The following is a 22,074-nucleotide window of genomic DNA, read 5'->3' as shown; positions in this document are numbered from 1 at the left end:
GTGCCTCACGGATGGCTAGGAAGGAGGCAGAGAGCCCTGGGATCGCCGAGCCGAAGCCTTGTCGGAGGCTGCGAGCCCCGACCTCGCAGCGGCTCCTTGTTGTACCTTTGGAGTTGCGCTGCCGAAGGAGCCGCCTCCCAATTGAAGAATAACAGATGCGTTTACCATACATCAATATGTCTCTGTCTGGGTCCTTACCCGGCCCCCATCATCATCCTATTCAAGAGTCTGTAAAGTATTTAAAAATAGCATTAACACTAACAATCTCTCTTTCTTTCCTCCCCAGCTTGTAGCAGAAATAGCTTGATTAGTGTATGGTTCTGGTGCTTCAAGGGGGAGAGAAATGAAACTGCAGAGCTTGCAGAGCGGCTTTTCAGCTTTCTTCAGGCAGCAACTGCCGGCTGCTTCGCTGAAGCACAGGCTCTTCAAAGGATGGCAGGTTTTAGATCAAGGACTGCTTGTTCTGTCACACATCTTCTGAGGCAGATTTACAATGAGGAGAGAGGCACTGCTGCAGCTTTGGACCTTGGAAGAGACATACCTGACCCCCCCTCCCCACCTCCTGCCGTCACTCCTTCACCACCCCCAGAAGGCTGGGAAGAAAAGGAGTTGGGAAGGGGCTCTGTCCTGGGGACAGAGGACTGCCTAGGCAGAAGGTAGCTCAGCAAGCCCTCTGAAAACACGATCAGGCCGTAGCCTGACCAGGGACTTGGCAGACAAGACCACCGGTGCGTCTCATCGCATCCCTCAGATACGGATTTCAGGGGTGACTTTGAGGGAACCGCTTGTCTTCTCCGGGGCTCGTCCTCACTCTCGGCAGAAAGGGGGTGCTACCTCCTCCACTCCCAGGGAAGGTGTCACTCGCTTAAGTACCTGCAGTGTTTTGAGATTTGTATTTACAGAGGCAGCGTGATGCCGCTCCCTAGAAATGCTTTACGGGCCGTGTCAGCTGCGGGCACGACTCTTGACTGACCTTTTCAGTAGTGCCTCCACATCACTTCTCTGCCCTCCTCCAGGGCTGCTGGAGGCTCTTCCTCACCTTTTGTTGGTGAAATACACCACGGCAGCCGGAAAACAGCAACAACTCTGCTTGCTTCTCCCCTACCTCAAGTGCAATGAAGAGGCAAGTTCTCAGCACAGCTGCTACCAGACGGGTACCCACAGCACAACATCACACACTTGCCCTCAGCAGAGGACACCGTCAAGGTCCCTGCTGCTGTGTAGCCAAATCCCTTGGCAAAAGGGAGGGTGGAAAACTCACTCCCCCAGTCCTATAAGGTGCCTCAGACACGCACGGTGCCACGCATTACTTGTAGGAGCAGCAGCAGGAGAGGGGAACTGGGAGAGCTGGGAGCAGCTGCAGCCACTCAACCCAGATGGAATAAGACCTCGGGAGGCTGACGGCGCTGAGGCACAGCTTACTCCTTTGCAGCACGAGTCAGGGAACGTTTTCCACAGCGGTTCATCTCCTATGACTTACTGCTGCGAGATTCAGGGATGTGGTCTGTGGGTCTGCCTCAAGGCTGACACAGCATCAGGCCCCTTAGGGCACGGCAGTGAAAAAGCAAGTTGCAGGAATAAATTGTGTACAGATTGCAACAGTAAGCTACCCTCGCCGGCAGCATCTCTTCCAGGATCTCAAAGCGCTTACCGCTTGGGAAGGAGATTAGCTTTTATGGCAACCTCAGGATGGAGGTTTCATGGAGCTCTTCACATCATGTTGTGACACCCAGAGCACTGGGGTGCGGGTACCTGCATTTGTCTGGGCTGGACACAGCTGTGGAGGCGGTGGAAGGAGGAAGATCTTACCAGTGCAGCAACTCCACTGCCATGTGACTGGGAACACAGATCGCCCCAGGCAGTGCTTTCAGGAGGGATAAAGAAGGTTGTGGCACACTGGATACCCCACTGTCCCCTCCAATAAATCTAATCTACTCTGGCTGTTCTAGCTGAGAGAAATGGCTCTGTACTGACAGCCGCCCCCCCAGACCTGAGTCCCAGTTCAGACTCTTTTTGGCAGGAGCCGGTTCTGACAAGGTGGGGGGAGCATATTCCTGCAGCGCTGACCCTCAGCTCAACCATGGGATGCACTGCCCAAACTGTGGCTCTGTGTGCAGCAGTGAAACAGTCGTGTCAAAGGTTGTGGACACAAAAAGGGAGAGCCTGGAGCATGAATAAGCAAAGCCTGAGTGGTTTGGGCTTCCAGAGTTGCTGGCAGCCTTGGATCTGATCTCTTCTTCCTGCCTGTACACTCGGAAGAGATCCTCAGGAGTCAAAGTCCTTCTTAACCAACCTCTCCCAGAGAGGTCCCTGGGGTTAGGGTGTTCACCCAAGGATCCTCTCCAACTCACTGACCACACAAGATATCTGTGGCTAATCATGAGTCAATTATCTCCTCCGCAAGTCCCTTCCCCAGCCACGGAAGGAGGATAAAGTCTCTGTCCTGTCTTGGGGGATGCCAAGAGACTCAATGCCTCGCAGGGTTAGGCAATCGATTTCTTTGGTGCAGTTTGCCTAAAATCAAGGTGCTGCAGAGCCGGAGCACCCCAGCTAGCTAATTCCTGGAGCAGGGTAATGCTTCTGCCAGTATTGCCTGAGTAATTCAGGCTTCTGCTGAGCCATCTGCGGGGAAGCGTCTCGCCATTTCCTGACACCCACACGCTGGCTTTCAGCCCTGAGCGCACAGGACTCTTCTGGGCCGACCGTACAACCTGGGGACTTTATACCTCCAACATTGAGGATGGCTGGGTGGGTGGGTGGATGCCTTCCTCCCAGTGAAGGCAACCTGGGATGCCAGGGCAGGATAGTACCAGCCCTCGACACACTTGGTGAAGAAGAGGGGTGATTCATGCCCCGCTCTGGCCGAGGTGGACGTGCACGAGGACACAGCCAGCGGGTCCGCAGGGCCACGAGCACGGCAGCGGTGAGCGTGGCCGTCGGTCCTGCTGCGTGCCGAACCCATCCAGCTCAGAGAATCCCTTTGGCAAGGGGAGAATCAGGTGAGGGAAGGCACTGGCACGCACGCGCCTGCCGCTTTGCCTGTGTTGGGTTCGACTCTGTGTTGCACTTTGTAAATGTCATTTGGGCTGTAAAATGTCACTTGATGTCTTTCTTTCCGGGGTGTTTTCAGCAACGTCTGCTCCAGAAACGTGGCCGAGACCTGCCAGCTAACCCGAGAAGACAGACTTCTCTTGTTTTTCTCCAAGAGCACTTTCCAGCCAAGGATCTCGAAACATTTTGCCCTGCTTAGTGCATCCCACAGCGGGAGCTTTGTTACCTGAAGCCAAAACTCGATCAACAAGCCCCAGCCTGAGCCTGGGACTGTGCTACCTTCTGCACCTCATGGTTTGCTGAAAGCTGTGGCAACCTCTTCAGGAGAAACTCCTGGGATGTGGCAGTCACAACCCTCAGGAGAATAAGCGAGGGAAAAGATGTCTGCTGCCCAGCCCTATGCGAGAAGGCTGGAAAGAAGTCTCAGAGTAGGGCTAAGGTTTAACAGCCCTTACTTCTCCTTCTGCCCTCTGTGCGTTCAGCCCCAGCTGAGAGGCTGAAAAATTGCTTCACCCCCCCCCCCGCTTCAAGCAGCGTGGTAACTTTATGACCGGGAGACGCAGCTCATAAGGGAGGCAGGCAGGCAGGGCGAAACCGAAGCGGGCCTGTCTTCTGCTCCCACATAACCTGCTCCGAGGCAGAAGCTGCCGGACAAAGTGTTGGCCGTGGCCGCTCACGCGGCCAAAGCGAGAAATCATCCAGCGGCCACCGCAGTGGGAAGCAGTTGCCCTAACTAACACTCCTTGCCTAGCCCAGAGCTAGAAGGGAAACTGAGGCACGCAGCAGTGACGCGAGCCATCAAGCAGCCAGCGGGGAGGCCGAAGCCCAGAAGCATTGTGGCCCCCCTGGCCCCGTAGGTTGCCATATCGTCCGTCAACCCTCACTGCCTGTAGCGATGGCAAGTGGCTTCTCCTTAGAGCAGCCGGAGCCTCGGTGGGGAGCGAGAAATCAACCCAGCACCCTTTTAAAAGCAAAACGAGCCACCCGGGGATGGGGAAAAAAAAAAAAAAAAAATTAAAAAAAAAAAAAATCCCACCCCCTCGCTTTCACCGGCCAGGGGAAGGCAAACGTCCTCCTTCGAGGGAAAAGGCCCCCTTCGCCTTCCTCCCCCCCATCATCCTCATCCCCATCCCCGTCGCCCCTTCCCGCCTGGGCTCGCCTCCTCGCCCCTTCCCCTTTTAAGGTGGCCCCGCGGGATACGCGGCTACGGGCGGCCCTCGGCTCTTTCTCCCCCCCTCCCTCCCGCCCAGGGTGGCCTTAAATCGGCTCCGCGCCGCCCGTAGCCGCATCGCAGGCGCCGGTCCGAAGGCGGGCGCTGCCATCCGACCGTCCCGGTCCCGGTCCCGGTCCCGGTCCCGGTTCCAGGGCGACAAGGAGGACACACCTCCTGCCCGGCTGTGGGTGATGCTTCCCCGGCAGCCCCCGGTGCGGTGCCGCCCCGGTGCTCCGGCATCTCCGCCGTGATCGGTGCATCTCGCCAGGTAAGAGGGAATCCTTCGCGTTTCGGGTACCGGCTTGGGGGGTTTTTGTTGGTTGGTTGGTTGGTTGGTTTTGGGGGGGAACGCCAGGGATGCAGGGGTGACCTTGCGGTCCCATGGGTGCCCAGCGGTTGGCGCTGGGAAGGGGGGGGGGGGGTCCCCCAAACTTCACCTGCGCTTCACCGGGACCCCCCACCCCCCCCCCCACCCCCCGTCCTTGCACACCCTCCCCCGGGCACCTTCCAAAGGAAGCATCATCCCATTCCCAGGCTGGAATTTTCCAGCTGGGGGGGTGATGCCCCCAGTCCTGGTGTCTGTCCACCCGTGGCTGCAGCAGCCACCGAGTCAACGCTTGCCGGCATCTCCGACCAGGTTACCAAAAAAAAAAAAAAAAAGGGTCCCGGGCAAACAGCTGCCCACCTCCAGTCTCCCTCCCCCGAGAGGTTTTACGGCTTCTCTTCGTGATAGATACAGGGGAAAACGAAGTAGAGAAGGGCAACCGGGTTTGCGTGCAGGCACACGCAACCCCCGTGGGAACCGACCCCCGGGTGGGCATCCCCTGTGAGGAGCTCTGGAGAGATGGGCTGGGGAAGGTCTCTGTCCCTTTTCACCCCTGCCTGGCACACGGGGTGGCTGCCGAAGGGATGCGCTTGCTGGTTTTCCGGAGCAGAGTTTGGGGTGGATGTTCCTAGGTGAGTTGGAAAGTACTTTTTTTTTTTTTTTTTTTTTGCCCTCCCGTTCCTGCCACTCGCTCGCCCAACCTGGGGACAGGAGAGGAGGAATAGGCTCAGCAGCTAGTGAATGAGAGGGAGAAACCCCCAGGTGCTGCAAACCTGGAGAGAAGCACCTGGTTCCTCAGTAACAACTCCTTAGGCAAACCTGCCAAGGGGCAATTTCTGTGCGCGCTTGGGAGAAGGGGTGCTCGGTTCAGCGGGGCAGCACCAAGCATCTCTGTAGCAGAGCAATAATGACAAGCAATAAATACCCATCCGGCAACTTGAAGCCCGCACAGCTCAGCGAGTGAGTGGGGGAGCATGAACGACGCAGCCTCTGCAGGTGCTTTCAGCTCTTTTCCTGGACCCGGAGGCCTCCTTGTGCAAAGCACGTATGCAGAGAGCGTAGCAGGGTACAGCGGCTTCACGCACGACTCTGATCATCCACCTCTGCTTGGGCTTAAATCTCATCTGGTGCAAAAAAGGAAAAATAGATGGTGAGGTTCATGCCTTGCATCCGCGGACCACCAAACAGCCTCAGACAGGGTTAGGACCGGGGGCCGTATAGCAAATTGGGAGATGGGTGCACACAGACAGCAGGACGGGATCCTTGCAGAAGGAGGCCGTCGTTACTCCGAAATGAGATACCTTGGTAGGAGATTATGGGCAGATCGGTCTCAGGTAATGGAGAGGCTTACAGGGCAGGAGGGGGCCACTGGCAGAGCTGCATCTGACAGCCTGTGCCGCATCTGCTTGCAGCCGCGCGCGCCGCCAAACCCCTTCTCTCCGTGCCTTGAAGCGGGATGCGGGGGCCGGGATCGCATTCGGTCGGCGGCTTGCTCCGTGGTTTCCTGGAAGCTATCTGTTAGCGGGCGCGCCTGGGACACGGACCGAACGTGAGTGCCGGCGGCCGAGGGCACGCTGTGCCGGCCCGGCGTGAGGCCAGGAGCTCGGTGGCTGTGATTCCTTGTCTCCCTCCCTCCTGGGAGCGACTTCAGTATCGCTTTCAGGGCACTTCAGTCTGCACTGAGTTAAGGCTCCGCAGGGCAGTTAATGTACAGAGGTAGATGCGCTGAGCAGCTAATGCATGGTATCGGATATTTCAGGAATTGGATGAGATCAAATCAAAGCTCTTGGCTTCTTTGACATTTTCAGCGTAGTAATAATAATAATAATTACAATAACTGATAAATCGTTTAGGCAATCTTGTCATCCCAAAGCAATTCAGCCAGCTGACACAGAGCACAGCTGAGATGCGGCCACCTTTACAGCGAAGGGCCTCAGCCTGACTTGCAAGACACTTAGCAGCCACGGGATAGAAAGTAAAGCGGTTGGGCGGAGGACACTTGCTCCCATGGCAAGGATTTTTAATGAACGAGGTTCCCGCACCTCTGGGCTTTGTTACGGTGTCATTTGGGAAGACTGTTGCCTAGGGAGCTGCACAGAGCTATAGAGCAGCTAAATGTATGCAAGAGAGAATTTACTTCCACGATGTGCAGCCCTTAAATTCACATTCTTTCCATGGTTTGGGAACGTCTTTGTGACTAGTGCTTGTGTCCTCGAACCACATCTTCCCTGTCGAGCATCCGAGGGGGTACTGGACAGCTCAAGGCTGTGTCTCCTGCGTACCCAGCATCCCTTCTTCTTGCCTGGTGCCTTCTGGCAGGGAACTTTTCCCTCCGCTTCAGCGGCAAGCCAGGAGATGTCCTTAGTATCAGAGAGCAAATTCGTACCTAGCAGGCAGCCTGCTGGCAGGAGCCTGGAGTGGATTCACTCCGGCCGTACCCCTGGATGGTTTTCTTCCCCTCTTCCCCATGGTAATCACCTGCCAGCGGCACTGCCCTGCACAGACCCCTGTTTCTCAGTGCCATCACAGCTCCAGCCCCCCGCTGCCCCTCTGCCTCGGGGGGCTGGTGCCGCTGGCACGGTCACCTCCAGCTTCCCACCGATGCCTCGGGAGGCAACATTGCTGTCCCAGCCGTGAGGAGCCACCTCACAGCCCCATCCGACACCCAGAGCTTCCTCCAAGGTCTCTTCTTCCTCCTTTTCAGCGCTCTCAATTGTCTTTCCTATTCCCAATATTTGGGAGCAATAAAGAGATCTCCTGACGTGTGCTGCAAGCCTTCGTACGTATGCCTACGAGGGATAAGATATTTGATAGGCTCCAAAGATGCCCTTTACTGAGCATGCAAAATTGCTCTGGGAAAGCTCTGCGATTATTCTGCAGGATGTACACAGGAAAGATGATATCTGTCCCCTTCCTCCTTGTACTTAATTGTTCCTAATAAAAGAAGAAGCCTAAAAAGGTGGTAATAAGCCAGACTGGAAGCCGGGTCCCACATGCCTGCAGGGCCCTGGAGAAGTCTAGAAGCGCTCTGCCCTTTTTGCTCCTGGCCTTTCTGTCTAATAATAAGCATTATGCTCGTCTGCGCCGCTTCCCATCCCGAGATCTCAAAGTACTCCGCATACGTGATTAAGAGCACTCCCTGCCCACATACAGAGCTGTTTGTCAGGATGACTACCCCCACTTTACAAGGGAGACACTGCAGCTGATAGCGTCAGAGCTGAGACAGCCCCAGATCGTCTGTCTCCCAGGCAAGGCCCCTGTATCTCTGAAAAGCACTTGCTGGGAAGCAGCTCAGCCTAACAGGACTGCGATTTAAAATCTACCGGTACCATAAGAGACCAATAAATAAGCGCGCGGATGAGATCTGTGGCTACCGACGTCCTCCTCTCAGGCGCAGGCACGAGTGCCTGAAGCCTGTTTTTTGAAAGGGACGGTGGTCAGACCCTACCGATTTCTCCGGGTCGGGGTACGTTTCCAAACTGCAACGCGACCCATGGTGAGCACGCTTATAGAAACTTGGTCCTTTATCCTTTCACGCTGTTTTAAGCTGTGCAGGCTCGTAATTAAGAGCTTGAAGTCTCTTCTAGCTCACTCTCATGTGACATTAGTGCTCCCGAAGGTCCTTCCTTAAGAGCTCGAATTTATCTACTTTGCCAATGTTCCCAAGTGTTCAGTCAACTGCCTGGCTGGCTTCCCCTGCCGCGCAGTGGGGGGGGGGGGGGGGCTGAGATCCTTCTCCCCGAGATAGATAAAAAATATTGCACTCTGCAAATTCCTCAGATTTATAAAATGTGAGCTAAGTTTCCTTGGGAGACACGGCCTCCCAGGGCTGTGACACAGAACTGGGATCCACAGCCTCAGCACAGGGACCTTTAGAGTTTGTTTGCTGCTCATCCCTCCTCTGAGCAGGTAATCCCACTAATGCCTGATGCACGTAGAGAGATTCATTAAGATGGGGCTAGTTGGCTCGGGGAGACAAACGAGGAGGGACATCGGGGTGAAAAACAAAGCAATCAACAACATAGAAGAGGGAGAATGAGTGCTTCTCTACATGGCTTTTCTTAGTAGAGGAACTGGATCGCATTCAGGAAAACGTGAAAGGTAGCAATTTGATGATAAAAGTAAGTATTTTCACATGCTGTGCATAGTGGCATATGGAACTCGCTGCTACAAGATGCTGCTGGTGCTGAGTGTAGGATTCAGGAAAATCGGAGACATTTTGATGGATAATAGATCATTCATCACTGGACAGGACAGTCCATTTGAAATAGATCTAAATCTTCAGGCTTCAACCTCTCACAATTGTCTAGCATAGGATTTCTTGTACCTTCCGAAACCCACAACATCGATCAATGTAAGAGAAAAAGGACAAAAGGAGACAGACATGTTTGAGTGAAGATCACTGGGGCATATTTTCATTTCCATGCAGAAGCAAAAAATATGTGTTTTGCAGCCTGTGTGCTGACACTTAGCTCTCACAGGTTTGGTTTCTGTCAGCTGGAGCAGGTTCAGGTTAAGTTCTGATGAGATTTGAGCTGGTCCAGTGGTGCTTACGCTGCCGTTTCCCCTGCCTGTGCTCTTGATTTTAATAGACTGCCAGCATCCTGGCAACTTTGTGTGGTGCTGGTTTTTGAATACTGCTGCATTACAAAAGAAAATTGTATTGTCCTATTCTTTGGATGTTACCCCTTGGCAATGAGAGCAAGGGCATTTATTCCCAGGACAGTCAGCCTCTAGCCAAGCAAAGTGCTGGGATTACTTAGAGCTGAACAGGGTTAGCAGTCAGACAATCTCGGCTCCGGATAAAAGATTTTAGAGCAGCAACGTTGCCTCGTTCTGTAAGTTCACGTTTGTGGGTTTGTGTGTGGGAGTACAGGGCACATGGGAACTGCGTTTTGCTAGCGAAGCAGGATTGCTCCTCGGCAGCCCTTGTGTGGGAGAACTTGGAGAAAAAGCCAAGGACCGGGCAGGCAGCAGTAGCTTGCAGACCCTGCTTCCCCTGAGGTGATGCTCCCCGTGCGGCACTGCAGGGCAGCCTGGCTCCTAAGGTCCGTGTCTCTAAGGGCAGGGGTAGAGATGCGGTTTTAGCAAGGTCCTCTGTGACCCACTAAAACCTCCCAGTACCTCTTGCTAGAAAGAGCACAGTTGATCCTTGCCTGGCAGGAGCAGAGGTTGCTGGCTCCTCTGCCCCTCTGTGCCCCAGTCGTTAAATTAAGATAGTTAATATTCATCTCTGCCTGAGCCTTCCTCATTCCGAAAGCGTGCTAAAAAACCAGCTGTAAGGGGATATTTCTCCACTGACCGGCAGATTGAATTCTTACGGTTATGTCCATAGCTACGGGGCAGGCAACAGCGAAAGCCCTGGCTGTGACCACAGCTATCGCTGCCATGTATTACTGCCATTCATCGGGGCAAAACTGCGCAAAGTGCCACCTCGGAGACCGGTGCTGGGCGAACCTGGGTGCCAGCAAGGGATCTCGTCCTCTCTGCCGTGCTGGGGTGCCTTCCTCACAGGAGGTGGTCCAGCCCGGCACGCTCGTTGCGTCCTCCCCTTCGCTTTCTCCGGCGCAGATCGCCAAGGTGGTCTTAGCTTTCTCCCGCCTGCTACCCCATCCCCTGGATCCTTCCCTCCCGCGGCCCTTCCCCCAGCCCAGACCCACACAAAGGTGAAAAGGAAGGAGGCACCATGACTTTCCTGTATCTGCCAGCTTCCCTCTCCACCTCTGACGTGAATGAGGCCCTTCATGTGCTCCTCTTGAGCAAACACAGATGCTTTTGTTTTATGGGCTGGTGGGACGGGATGGAATTAATAAATCAGAGCGCCAGTGCTGCGCTGCCACATTCCTGCAATTTTAAGGCCAGATCACACACACAAAAAAAGGCAGAAGCAAAATAGGCAATCTCTTCAGAGAGAGCTCAGATGCTTTGACTGTGCCTCCTGCTTGCTGTCCCACTTGGTCCCGTGCTCCCTCACCCTTGTTCATTCCTCCTTCTCCTTTCTCCCACTCTCTCATTCCCATTAACCTCATTTCTCCTGTTCCCTCTCCCTCCCTCAGGAGCCACTTTCAGTCATACCTTAGTAACCCACCTACATCCATTTGTCTTCCCTCACCTGCCTTTCATCTAGCTTCCCTCACCCCCACCCCACCCCAAGGTCTGCCCAAAGCTTGGGCATTCAGGTATGAAATTCAATGTCCCGCACGCAAGCCCAAGAGCCAGGAAAGCTTCGGCTCTTATACCATGGACCGAAATATCTCTTTTTATACCTGCTTCCTCCACCCCGCTTCAGTTTCTCCTCATAAGGCGAATGGTGCTGCCTGGGAGATTCAATGAATGACTCTGGGAATAAACCACACAAATTATTGCTGTTCTCCTCTCAGACATGGTATTTAATAGTGTTACCAGGAGGAAAATTAGATCCCACCCCAGAACTGGTGGGCCTTCTTTCTCCTTGAAGGGTAACCAGAAATACTTTGCCAGGCTTTGCCCAAAATTAATTTTTTTGAGCCCGATAGCAAATTTTTAACATCTCTACTTGGCTACCATCAGGTGGTAAGGGGCTAGGAGAAGATCTTTTTCCTCCCCTATAATTAGCTAACTGTATATCAGGCTTCAGGAAGGCAATGCGAACCGCGTGGTTAGTATAAGCTACTGTCAAGGGGCTGAGACACTCTTTATTCACTGCAAGGGTGGTTTTTCCTCTAATGAGCTTAGGCACTTGAAAGTCATTTCCCCAGAGTGCTTATACATTGTTGTGCTTATCTCACCTGTGGGGGAACTGAGGCACTGAAGCAGGTGAAATGATTTGCCCAGATCCACATACTTACGCATAGTTGAAGCCAGAAAAAGAACGAAGAAATCTTGTTTCACAGTTGAGTGCTTTATCCTCTGGCCTCGGAGGAGGCCAGCAAAGACCTTTATCTTGTTTAGATGAGGGGATAGTTGTTCTAAGAGGATGCCGGGGCAAGGGTATCTTTCTGTACTAAGACATGTCTTAATGAGTCCTGTTGCTAAGCGGCTTCAATGATAGATCATGCATCTTCTTCACTAAGCATTGAAATAATTTTTTCATCATTAAAGCTAATACAGAATCCTCAGAAACATCCAAAACTCACAGCAGGGGCTCAAATTAGCAAGCAAACAGAAACCAAATCCTGATTATCCTTGTGCACCTCTACAGAGCCCACAGGCAGCATCAGCTGAAGTCAAACAGGAGCCCGGCTGAGCCGTATCTCGGGGCTGGGCTGGGCAGTCCGAGGCAAGCTGGCAAATCCTACCGCTCGCAAGGTCCACAGCAAGTGTCTTTCCGCCCGCAGACATGCGTGCCAGCTCCTTATCTCTGTGGAAAGGAGGTAGGGGTGTTAACTACTGACTCCAGGTAGCTGAGGTGTCCCCTGGCGGGTCTTTAGAAAGGAGAAATTATCTGCATTTTGGCAGATCTCAGCCTGGCCAGCATTTCTCCCCCACCCTGTTTGTTTCCCCCCCCCCCTTGGAACCGCCTCCTCCATCCTACTCCCATCAACCTCTTGCAGCCTTTATTTTGTCAACAACTAGGTATTTCAGGTGTCCTCTCCAATCCAGCCCCCTGCTCTGCCTTCACCCACACGTCTTCCCTCCACGGTGGGATACCAGCACTTCTTGCGCTGTAGCAGCCCATAGGCTTCTCCATAGCTCCTCCAGTAATCCCAGTCCATTTCCCGTTCTGGTTAGCAACTCTCATGCCATTTCCCGTTTTCCTCAAACCTACGGCGCTTGGCAGCACGTTATCAAATGATAACAGGAGTTTTCTTTACAGCAGAAATTATGTTTCTAGCTTCTATCTTAGAACAGGACTCTTGGAGCATTAAGGGAAACATAACAAACCTCTTATTACTCGATAGGCATCAGCAGCCCCATTACAAGGGAAGGCACAGGACACTGCTAAGCACTTTGCTAAGATCCAGTCATCACTGCTGACCACTATGCTAAGAAGACTTTTGTGGGTGAATATAGTTTACCCCAAAGGATAATTAAAGGAAATTAAAAATTGCTTCCACCACCTCCACGAGCCTTCATGTATGGCGCACCCTTCTCTTGTCACCCTCTTGACAACAAATCCGGTACTGTTCACGTATCGTGACCAGTGTCTCCACTTGCGCTCCCAGTCACATCAGCTTGCACACTTCATCTCACCTAGCAGCCTCTTCTGGAGGTGCTGCAGAGGACCCTTGTGACTCTCCTGTCAGCACCTACTCCTATTCAGCGGTAGATAAGCTGCCATCAGCAATTTTTGTTCATAGTCCAGCAAGTCAAGCCGTGCTTGGATTGTAGCTCCCTGGAAGTCGAACCAAGTCCTGTAGCTGTTGAACACTGGTGCCAAATAGTCACTGGGCCTGTTTTCTGCTCTTTTGTACTCCCTTCTGCATCGCACTTACCAGACAGCTAAAATCTGATACTAGGTATTTCTCTCCTAACCCTAACGTGGGTCCTGACCTGAGCATCAGGACAAACACGAATGGCCTAGAAATTAGTTTCAGCAGCAGAACTGGGAAGCCAGTTTCTTCCTTCTTCCTCCCCAAGAGGTTTGGGGATGTTTCCCCTGCCTAGGAGCTGTTGCTGGCCCTTCGGGTGTATGCTTTGCAGAGCTGGTAAGGGATGGAAATAGTTCACACGTGCGTGTGGGAAGCTGGGAATGCCTCACTTGGCTTGTTGACCTCCACAAACATCTTCGCAGTGAACTGCTGTTGGCCTTGTCCTGCTGTAACTCAGAAACACCAAGGCGTCTGTCACGCTGAGGACACACTGACAAGACGACCGTGGACCGGCATGCCAGGCTCCAGCCAGAGATGCAGGCTGCGTGCACGCTTGCAGGGATTTGGGAAGGAAGGGGGTAGGATCAACCTTAGTAACACCATCCTAAGGTTAGCCCAGTTTGGGTAACACCCAACATCCCTTTGCTGGGAGAGAGTTAATAAGTTGAAGAAGGAGACTTGGCTGCAGAAAGAGAGAAAAGACTATTCACCAGACACATAATATACAGAATCTGTTTAAGGACAAAGACTGGGAAAAGCAACCAGAAGTGTGCTCCGTGGGTGGGAGATCATTGTCCAGCGAGGACAAATCAGACCCCTGTTTTAAGAGATTCCTGAGTTTCTAGAGATCCAGTTTCTAGTTCTGCAGCTGCCACTTTTACCAGCATTGCTGTCTGTGGGGAGACAACGCACTGACCCAATGCTCAGGAAGCTTTTCGACAACCAGAGGGTGCTTTCCTCCTCCCAGCACAAGAAGAGAGCTAGATACACCCCCAGAACCAGGAAAGATTCAGATCCACTTCTAAGATTTGTAGCAGGAGCCCATTTCTTGTTTCAAGGAGAGACTGCTCTTTGTCTGCCCTGATGTTTCAGACCAACCTGATCTGCCTTTGAAGTGAGCTCAAGAGAAGCTTTATAGACACCACGTGCAAAGACCACTTTCAGCCCAGGCTACCTTCATGTGCCATCAAGGACCACAGCAGAGAGCAAGCCCTATACAAGCAAGCCCTATGCACTCTTAAGAGAGAGAGCAGAGTTTGTTTCTCGTGCTGTGAGCTAGTCCGCTCTCAGTTCCCTCACAGCCTTCCTTGCCTTCCCATCAGACAAGCCTCTTCCATTTTAACGTGAGAGACGTGGAAAACCAGAAACCAAAACCTACACCTTTCCTTCCCGGTAGGACTGGACTGTTGTCAGAAAGGGGCATTTGGCTTTTGCTACTCCTCAGCTCCTTTCCTTCGTCCCAATGCATCCACCGTGTACTTTTCCTACAAAGAAAAGCTTTTTTCTACCATGATGTAGGGTTATCTTCTGGCAGCTGCTGCCAGTGCCTAAGATATTTCATCTCTTGCACTGACTGCTCCCCTGCCATTCCCAGAAGGTGGGAATTGCATATGGGTCTCTTGATCTCAGATGCCCTGGCACCTAATTTGGATGTGGGCTGCCTGTGGTCCGGAGTCACCAGCTTCCCTGTTAGGACAGGGAAGGACAGCAGGACAACCTCAGCAGGGCACTGGCCATCACCTTCCTGCCCCTTCTTTCCTTCGCTCCCTTCCTCCCTTTTCATTTCATATGCAGCAGGCAGAAGAATAAACACTGTAGTCTTCTGACTCTCTAATTTTCATTCCGGTGTTTCTTTTCATCAAGCCCAAGCTATACAGATCGGCTGTGGCATTTAAGGTACAAATCAAGCAGCGGACCATAACGTATATCTATTGCAAAAGACAATTCTCTAGGCGCCACTTTATTTCTCAATTCTACATTTGTTTTTCGAAGTGTCTGCATGACACTTGGATGCTGCACAGCAAGTGGCAAATCTAATGAGTGCTGATGATTTATTCGGAGGAAGAAATCAGAATTAGCATTTTGGACCATCTCAGCTTGTTATGGAGTGAGCGTATTTCACACAGCTCAGAGAGCTGCAACAGCAAAAACGTCCATCAAGGAGACCAAAGTGGTGTTTCTCCTCTTTCCACTTCTCACTTAACCAACGCCTGCATGATGTGGTGGCAACTCATCGGTGCTGGCCAGCTGTTAATCTGTGGAGTGGCCACCCATGAAAAAGTTCTGCCCAAATTTGTTGTTTGCTTGAGGCTTTTATTGATCACATAATTCAGCCAGCGTTCCCAAATAAAAACTCCAGGGGATTGTTGCCCATACACCGCACGCACCCTCTGTGCAATTTGGGGCCTGGACTCGGATTCTTCAGGGTGCCAGCACACACGTGTAACCGTTAAAATGTCAGTATTTCCACAGGTTTTGGGAAGCTAGTAGACATCTTTAGCTATGTCTGTGTCTTAAATGGCATAATTGCTATTCCACTCATTTGCAGTGTGATTTCAGCCAGAGCAGCTTCTCCTTCGGTTTCTTTTGCCCTCCCTAGGAGTAACTGGGAAGTCCAGCAGGGAAGAGCATTTCGACATTGCCTTTGAAAAGTAGGAGGAAAACAAGCTGTCTAAATCAATCGAGAGTGTGCATTAGTGATAGTATGTTCCTCCGGAGGTCTGCATTTGATGTCATATTGACACATAGCTAAGATCAAAGCCCATCTCTGCACCCTGGCTGCTACCAGAGGAACAGCGTTGGCCTTTGGGCCCCGGATCTTTACAAGGAGCTTGTGATCAATGTGATTTCCCCCCCCCCCCCCCCAAAACAAGCACCTGTGAAATGTAATTATCCATCAAATAATGTCTAATGCTTTTTTCTCTGAAAAAGTAATTCTTCCCTGTCTTTGAAAATGTTCTGGAAGCAAATACTATGGGTTCTTCCTTTCTGCTTTTGTAAGAAACCTGTAAAATGACAGCTCCCACTCCCACCGAACAGGCATCAGCTTTTAACTCAGTAGGGAAAGCTCTGGATGAAATGTACAGATACTTTGGAACAATCCGGTATTGTTTTTGCTTCCTTAGAATTATTTTGCCTCCTCGGAAGAAAGAAAGCTTTTTTTTTTTTTTTTTTTTTTCCGGATAATGCAGATATTGGGCTGATTCACGCTGATACGTTTGGAATGATTATTCTGTAATAGTCATCAGCGTCTAAAAAGCACCGCGGTTCTGCCAGAGCTTGGCAGCAGGGGAGAGAAGCCGATGTTTGAATAAGCCCCCGACTTCCCTTTCAAGAGAGGGTAACTCGAAGCAGAGAGGTCTCTCAGGAGAGAGCTGGCTTTCTCAGGAGACATCTGGTACCTCCTGCTTCTGTTTGGGCCTGAGCTGCCAATCTTTCTCCGGGTATTTCTGGCACCCCTGGATTACGGCTCTGCAGCGCAGGAAAATTGGGACGGGGCGGAGGGCTGTGTCCCTCTGAGTCACAGCCCACCTTTGCCAAAACTCAGGGGGACGGGAAGGCGGTGACGGGTCGCGCGGGTCAATCGGGAAGGACGTTTGGGTCCGGGCTGATTAAAAATAACCTCATTTAGACCTCCTTTTCCAGGCTCTGGAAGGCTCCCTGCATAGCTGGGCTTTGCAGCCAAGTTCAAGGTCTAGTCTATATCCGAACTGGGTTATCTCCATTCCTGCTGATAGCCTAGATAGTGCCTGGATACCCTTGATCTACCTGGGGATAGCAGGCTGAGCCGTACACTGTCTCAAAAGTATTGGCTCCCACGGGACCTAGCCAGCAGATTTAATTAGCTTCGTCAACGTTTCTTTTTTGTTTTCTGTAGGGGTTTTTTTGCTTTTTTTTTTTTTAGCTTGGGAACAAAGCACTGTATAAAGCATCACCCTCCCCCACTCCGTGCTGCTCAGACATGAGCCACACGTCTGGGATAAGGATGCTCCGGGGAAAGGTGCCGTGTTGAGCTGTTTATGGACCAAGGTTGGAGAAAGATGCTTGACTTGGGTTCACGCGGGCGGTGGAGGGATGGGGGGGGGCTGCGCACGGCGCATTCCACAAGGATGAGCCTAGTTTCTGGGCTGAAGGAACTGCAGTCCCATATGGCGAAGGGATCAGTGCTGGCAGGGAGAGGATGAAGCCTTTCTTTACATCTGAGGAAGAAGCACGGGGGCTTGGGAAGGACGGCTGTTTCACTGGGAGTGACTCACTTCCCAGGGAAGTCGTCCCCGCAGGAGCCCGCGCACCGAGTGACAGAGTGTAAATGGGGCTGAGCCTTGAAACCCCACAGCTGCTGGGAGCTCCGCTCTCCCTGCCCTGGGGAAGGACCTGGCCACCCTTTCCCGTACTGCTTTATTATTTGTAGTTCTCTGGGTTTTGTCTCTCCGGGGGGCTCGATTAATTTTGCTTTGCCCTCTGTCCCCACAAGCGGTAGGGAAGTGCTCACCTCATTCAGATGGCCGGCCTCGCTTGCCCAGAGCTGTTCATAAGGTCTGAGGCAGAGGGGCGATCAAAACCCCAGCAGAAGAGCACCCTTCCACCTTCGGACAGGACCGCAGTGGTCTGCACTGCCTGTGCTACTGGGAGGTCAAGATCCCAGTTGTGGGTTTAGGAAAGAGCCTTTCCCTTCCCTGTTCCATCATTAAAATTTCCCTTCCTAGAAAAAAATCATAGAATCGTAGAATCATTTAGGTTGGAAAAGACCTTCAAGATATACTCTTCCTTCTTTTTTTTCCTTTGCTTTTCAGCCACCCATTTCGAGCAGTTTAGGGGAGAAATTGCTATTTATTGAGCAGAAAACCAACCCTCCCTTTTGCTCTTCTGTTTCCCACCCCCACAAGAAATACAGCTGGATGGGAACCCTCGGGCACTGCCCTTTAGATCTGGCCTCTCCTTTCCTACATCGATGCCATTCCTGCAGACCTGTGTCAGGTTCAGAGGAGTCCCTGCTGCTGAGAAATGTCCTGTTGTGGCTGTGTTTGCACAGTAATTACCCCTGCTTATCCCAGAGCAATAGCCCATTCCACCCACTGCTGTGGTTCCTTGAATCCATCCTCCCACTTTATTCTGCACGTCTCCAACAGGCAGGAGACTGCCCGGCGAGGGGAAGCGCTGCAGCATCTTAGCCTGTCTCAATTTTAAACAGTATTGAAGTTTCGGCTGAAGGCTCTGATGGGCCCGAGGGAATGGAGGGAGAGGGGACAGCCGCTTCCCATGGATTTCAGCAAAGCAGAGACAGAGCCGTTGCTGATCACCACAAATACTGGCGCTGCCATGAATTATGCATTCCTTGTTTAAAGAGAGGTCGCTCTCATCAATAATTGAAAGCTCCCTGCTCTGCCTTCAGCATCACATCTCCCACACCGGGAGTTAGGGAACTCATGAAATCTGCATGGACTTCCTCAAGGTGGCTAGGGGCTGACGGAGAGAGGCAGCAAAACGCAGGCAAAACAAACCCAAAACCTTGCTGATGGTTTCGGTGCGTGAAATTAAGAGTCGGCAGCTCTGCTTCAGTTCTGCCCCTCACACCCCTCTCTCCTCCCCTCTCCACGCCTCTCTCCTCCCAGGGTACGCACAGAACGGCAGGTTTGCAAACATGGTACAAACCAAGATGAGAGGGTGTTTCTTGAAGCTTTTGGCTCCATTAGCTGAGACTAGTTTGCTTTGGGTGCTTGCCTAGAAAATCTCTACACTGGATGGCGGGATGTTCCCAGGGGACGGTTTGAACTGTGAAATTTGTCCCTCTGGGAAGATAATGATCCTTAGAGTCTGTGTCTCAGACTACAGACATACAGTCCTGAGGCTGGGCTTGGTCCAACGTTCAGGGTCTTGTAAGCCTGGCTCAGACAGGCTGGCTGCCCTGATCCGGAGGCTGCAAAATCATCTTCCTTGCAGAGCAAACTTTTCAAAAGGTTTGGTTCTCGTGCTGTATCAGGCAGGTGGAGGGCAGAACTGAAACCTCAGAACAGAACTACCAAAGCCCACGTGATTCTAACCGTTTCTGAGTTACCAAAGAAGATGTAAATTGAGCAGCGTTTCGACAGGGCTCTAGGAAAATCACAGGCACCTGAACTCACACGTCAGCCTTATAAAACCCAGTCAGTTGGACCTTTCCCCAACTTTCACCTTTCTCTACCATTCACCCGACATGTCCTTTCAAACTATTCTGCAACTCAGGGAGAAAGTTACATATGTGCCCTCCTAAAGTTGTGCCTGAACGGTGAGGCCGGCTGGGATGTTCTCCAGCCTGGGAATCCTTATCCCTCTCCCAACACCTGAGCTGCCCTGCCTGGAACAAATTGGTCCCTGTTGGTAATTTGTCAACAGCAGATGAAGGGATCGGTCACATACGATGCTCTGAGCCTCAGCCAGATCTTACTTCTCCTCAGCATCAATCTGGGGCATCCAGGCTGGGGCTGGGCTCTTCCTCCTGTGTGTTTCTTTCATTCTCTTCTCCTGCATCCTTTCGGATTAATGCCCCCTGCATGAGCACATGAGCTTAAACAGAGACGGGATGGTGTTGTGTCCCGGGAATTGAGAAGTCTGACGAAGCAGCGTGAAGCGACAGTAGTACAAGAAACATTTTGTCTCTATCATACTCAGCTTTGTGCTCTGTGTGTGTGTGTTTGTTTATTTTTTAATGGAGAACAGAAGATTGATGGATGAAATTAAGAAGAGGGATGTGTAATTGGAAAACAGCTCAAGAAGGCTACAGGCAGCATATTGAAGGCATCCATCAAACATTCTGCTAATGTTGTTAAGGGTGTGTAGCACAAACGAGGGCTGCAGGAGGCACTGGGAAAGAAAGAAAAGGGAAGAGAAAGTGGGATAGGCAGGACAGGGGAAATAGCAAGGGAGGAGAAGAGCCAGCAAGAGACTACAATCAATAATATTTGTATTGCAATCGCATCCAAAGACTCCTCCTGTTGGGATCAGTGCAGGACTGTACAAGCACATTAAGAGACAGTCCCTGCCCTCTACAGCTAAAACCCAGGAATTACGGGATGATCGCTGGAGATGCATTTAGAAGAACACAAAATTTTCTTCTGATCTTGAATCTCATTTAATAGCATCTACTCTGAACGGGTTTAAAGGCAGAAGGAAGGTAGCTGCTTGTGCCAAGAATACACACAGTAATGCCTGCCAGCCAGGCATGCAATTAATCTGAGCCACTTAGGGGACTTTGTTTTTAATTATAAAAAGTAGGTAAAATATGTGCAGTAAACCTCTGTAAGCCCCACTGGGGCCATCAGCAGGCTACCCGGAGGCACTGACATGTGACTGGGTTTGGATGCTGTGTTTTCAAAAGGATGGGCTGATGCTTTAATGGACCACTTTGTGGGAAATATTCCATGCGGGGTAGACATTAAGAAAATGCAAAGGGCCTTTGTGTGGGGAAGGAGAGAAGACAAAGGCTAAAATTATTAGTAGGCCAGGGGATTCCTCTAGTCCTGGAGACAGGGAAGAAGGCAGACTCTTAAGGACTGAGAAAAGGCAGGTGAAAAATGTAAAGAAACAGAGAAAAGCAGAAGCATGATGGATGCAGGGGGTGGCAGTGGGGGAGAGAAGGTAACGTTTTAAAAAGAAAATAAAGTAATCCAAGACAGATCTTCTGAAAACGGGGTTAAAGTCAGCTCCTCTGTGAGGTTCACAAGTGACCTGGTGCTTTATGTGGGGTTTAACTTCTTCAGCATTGCACGCTTTGGAAAAGCAATAGAGAGAAGGTGCATGTAGAAATAAATGAGCAAGGAGCACCAGGGGTATTGCACACGCAGACAGCATCTCCACTTGTTTGCAGCGTTCGGGAAGCATGAACAGGGCTGGCTGTGAGGAGGAGGAGGAGAAAGAACTAGAAAGGGAATTCATTAAAGCTTTTCTAACTCTGATCCGCTCTCCTCTGTGCTCTCTTGGTAACACAGCTGCCACCGCCGCCTCCTCCTCTGCTTCCCTCCAGAAGCGACCTGAGTTTGCAGCAGCGGCAGGCCCGCTGCATAGAAACTGTGCCTGTATAATTAAGGCCCTTTATTAAAGGCAGAAAATGCTGGCTGCCTGATCCTAGTGCAGGGACGTTTGTAATTGCGAGCGTACTAGAGGAAGGAAGGATCTGCGATGCCCCTGGACCAAGGTGCCTGCTGCCCTTACGAGGCAGCGCAGAGCCCTCCTTGGATTTCTTTGGTGGCTCCGTTCTCACGGTCCCGGACTGATGGGAAGCTTTGCTCTGTGCTGCTAAGGGAAGGGATTTCCCGGAGGGCAAGCAGCCCCTGGTGTGGGTAACACCATCCTGCCCTGCGTCCAGCCTAGATCTGGAGCTTACCAAACACCTACGCCTTCGGCGCTAAAGCTTGAAGGTGATTCTTGTGCCTGCCCTGGACCCAGCCATCAGAAAGCAATGGAGTTACGCAGAGCCAGCCTTTTTGCTGCACAAGGCTCCTGCTGGCATCACCAAAACTCAGCCACACAGGTTCCTTGGCCCACTTCTTCATCGGTTTTTCCATAGCTTGAAAGTAGAGGAATGGGCACCACGGTGTTCCCTGAGCGAGGAGGTAAGAAGCATTGGAGATTATCGCCATGAACGGTTGGTTTGGGGAGCAAGAGAGATAGGTTCCCTTGAGGGACTGCTCCAGCGTGGTACTAGCGGTGTCTAACAAGGAATGAGCTCATGTTGCAGCAATTTCCTTTATAGGGCTTGTGAGTATCTGCTTGACTGCCAGAAGATTTGCTGAGACGTGCTAGTCTTCTGTCAGATTTGGCTGAAATGGGTTTGATGGTTATTGGAGGCGGTAGGGCACTGATGAGCCCTGCAATCACATAATCCTTGGGTTTTTTCAGGACACCAAGGTAAAATGTCAGGGAAAGAATTAAAGACAGGTCTTAAGAAGGTCCCAGAGGATGAATTTAGAATAGCATCCCCTGGTATCTTCCAGGAGTACCATGTGGCTGCCGTCACTGCAAAGCAGAGCCCTTTCGGACCAGTCGTCTGCTCTCACACAATTCTCTAAGGCTGAAGCAAGGCAATCCTTCCCCTTTGGACAGATGAGAAGCTGCCGGGCGCAAATCCTGGGCAAGCAGTTCCCTTTGCACAAAACGTGCCTATGTCCCTTTGAGGACCTTGGTTTTAGGCAACTGGCCTTCAGCACACCTAGAAAACC

General features: G+C 51.7%; 1 protein-coding gene across 3 annotated transcripts in view; it reads left to right on the top strand.

Annotated features, from left to right (window-relative positions):
- Positions 1–4,010: 4,010 nt before the first annotated feature.
- LOC126048936 (galactosylgalactosylxylosylprotein 3-beta-glucuronosyltransferase 1-like) overlaps positions 4,011–22,074 on the top strand; it is a 29,320-nt gene continuing 11,256 nt past the window's right edge. For 2 of the 3 annotated variants that reach the window (XM_049824511.1, XM_049824512.1), the window contains exon 1: positions 4,011–4,532. The gene's annotated coding sequence lies outside the window, so the exon portion shown is untranslated. The remainder of the gene's footprint in view (positions 4,533–22,074) is intronic. The other variant, XM_049824510.1, reaches the window with a different exon arrangement.

This window comes from Accipiter gentilis, chromosome 21 (genome assembly GCF_929443795.1).
Source record: "Accipiter gentilis chromosome 21, bAccGen1.1, whole genome shotgun sequence".
Taxonomy (NCBI): Eukaryota; Metazoa; Chordata; class Aves; order Accipitriformes; family Accipitridae; genus Astur; species Astur gentilis.
This window is presented reverse-complemented; position numbering and strand designations above follow the sequence as displayed.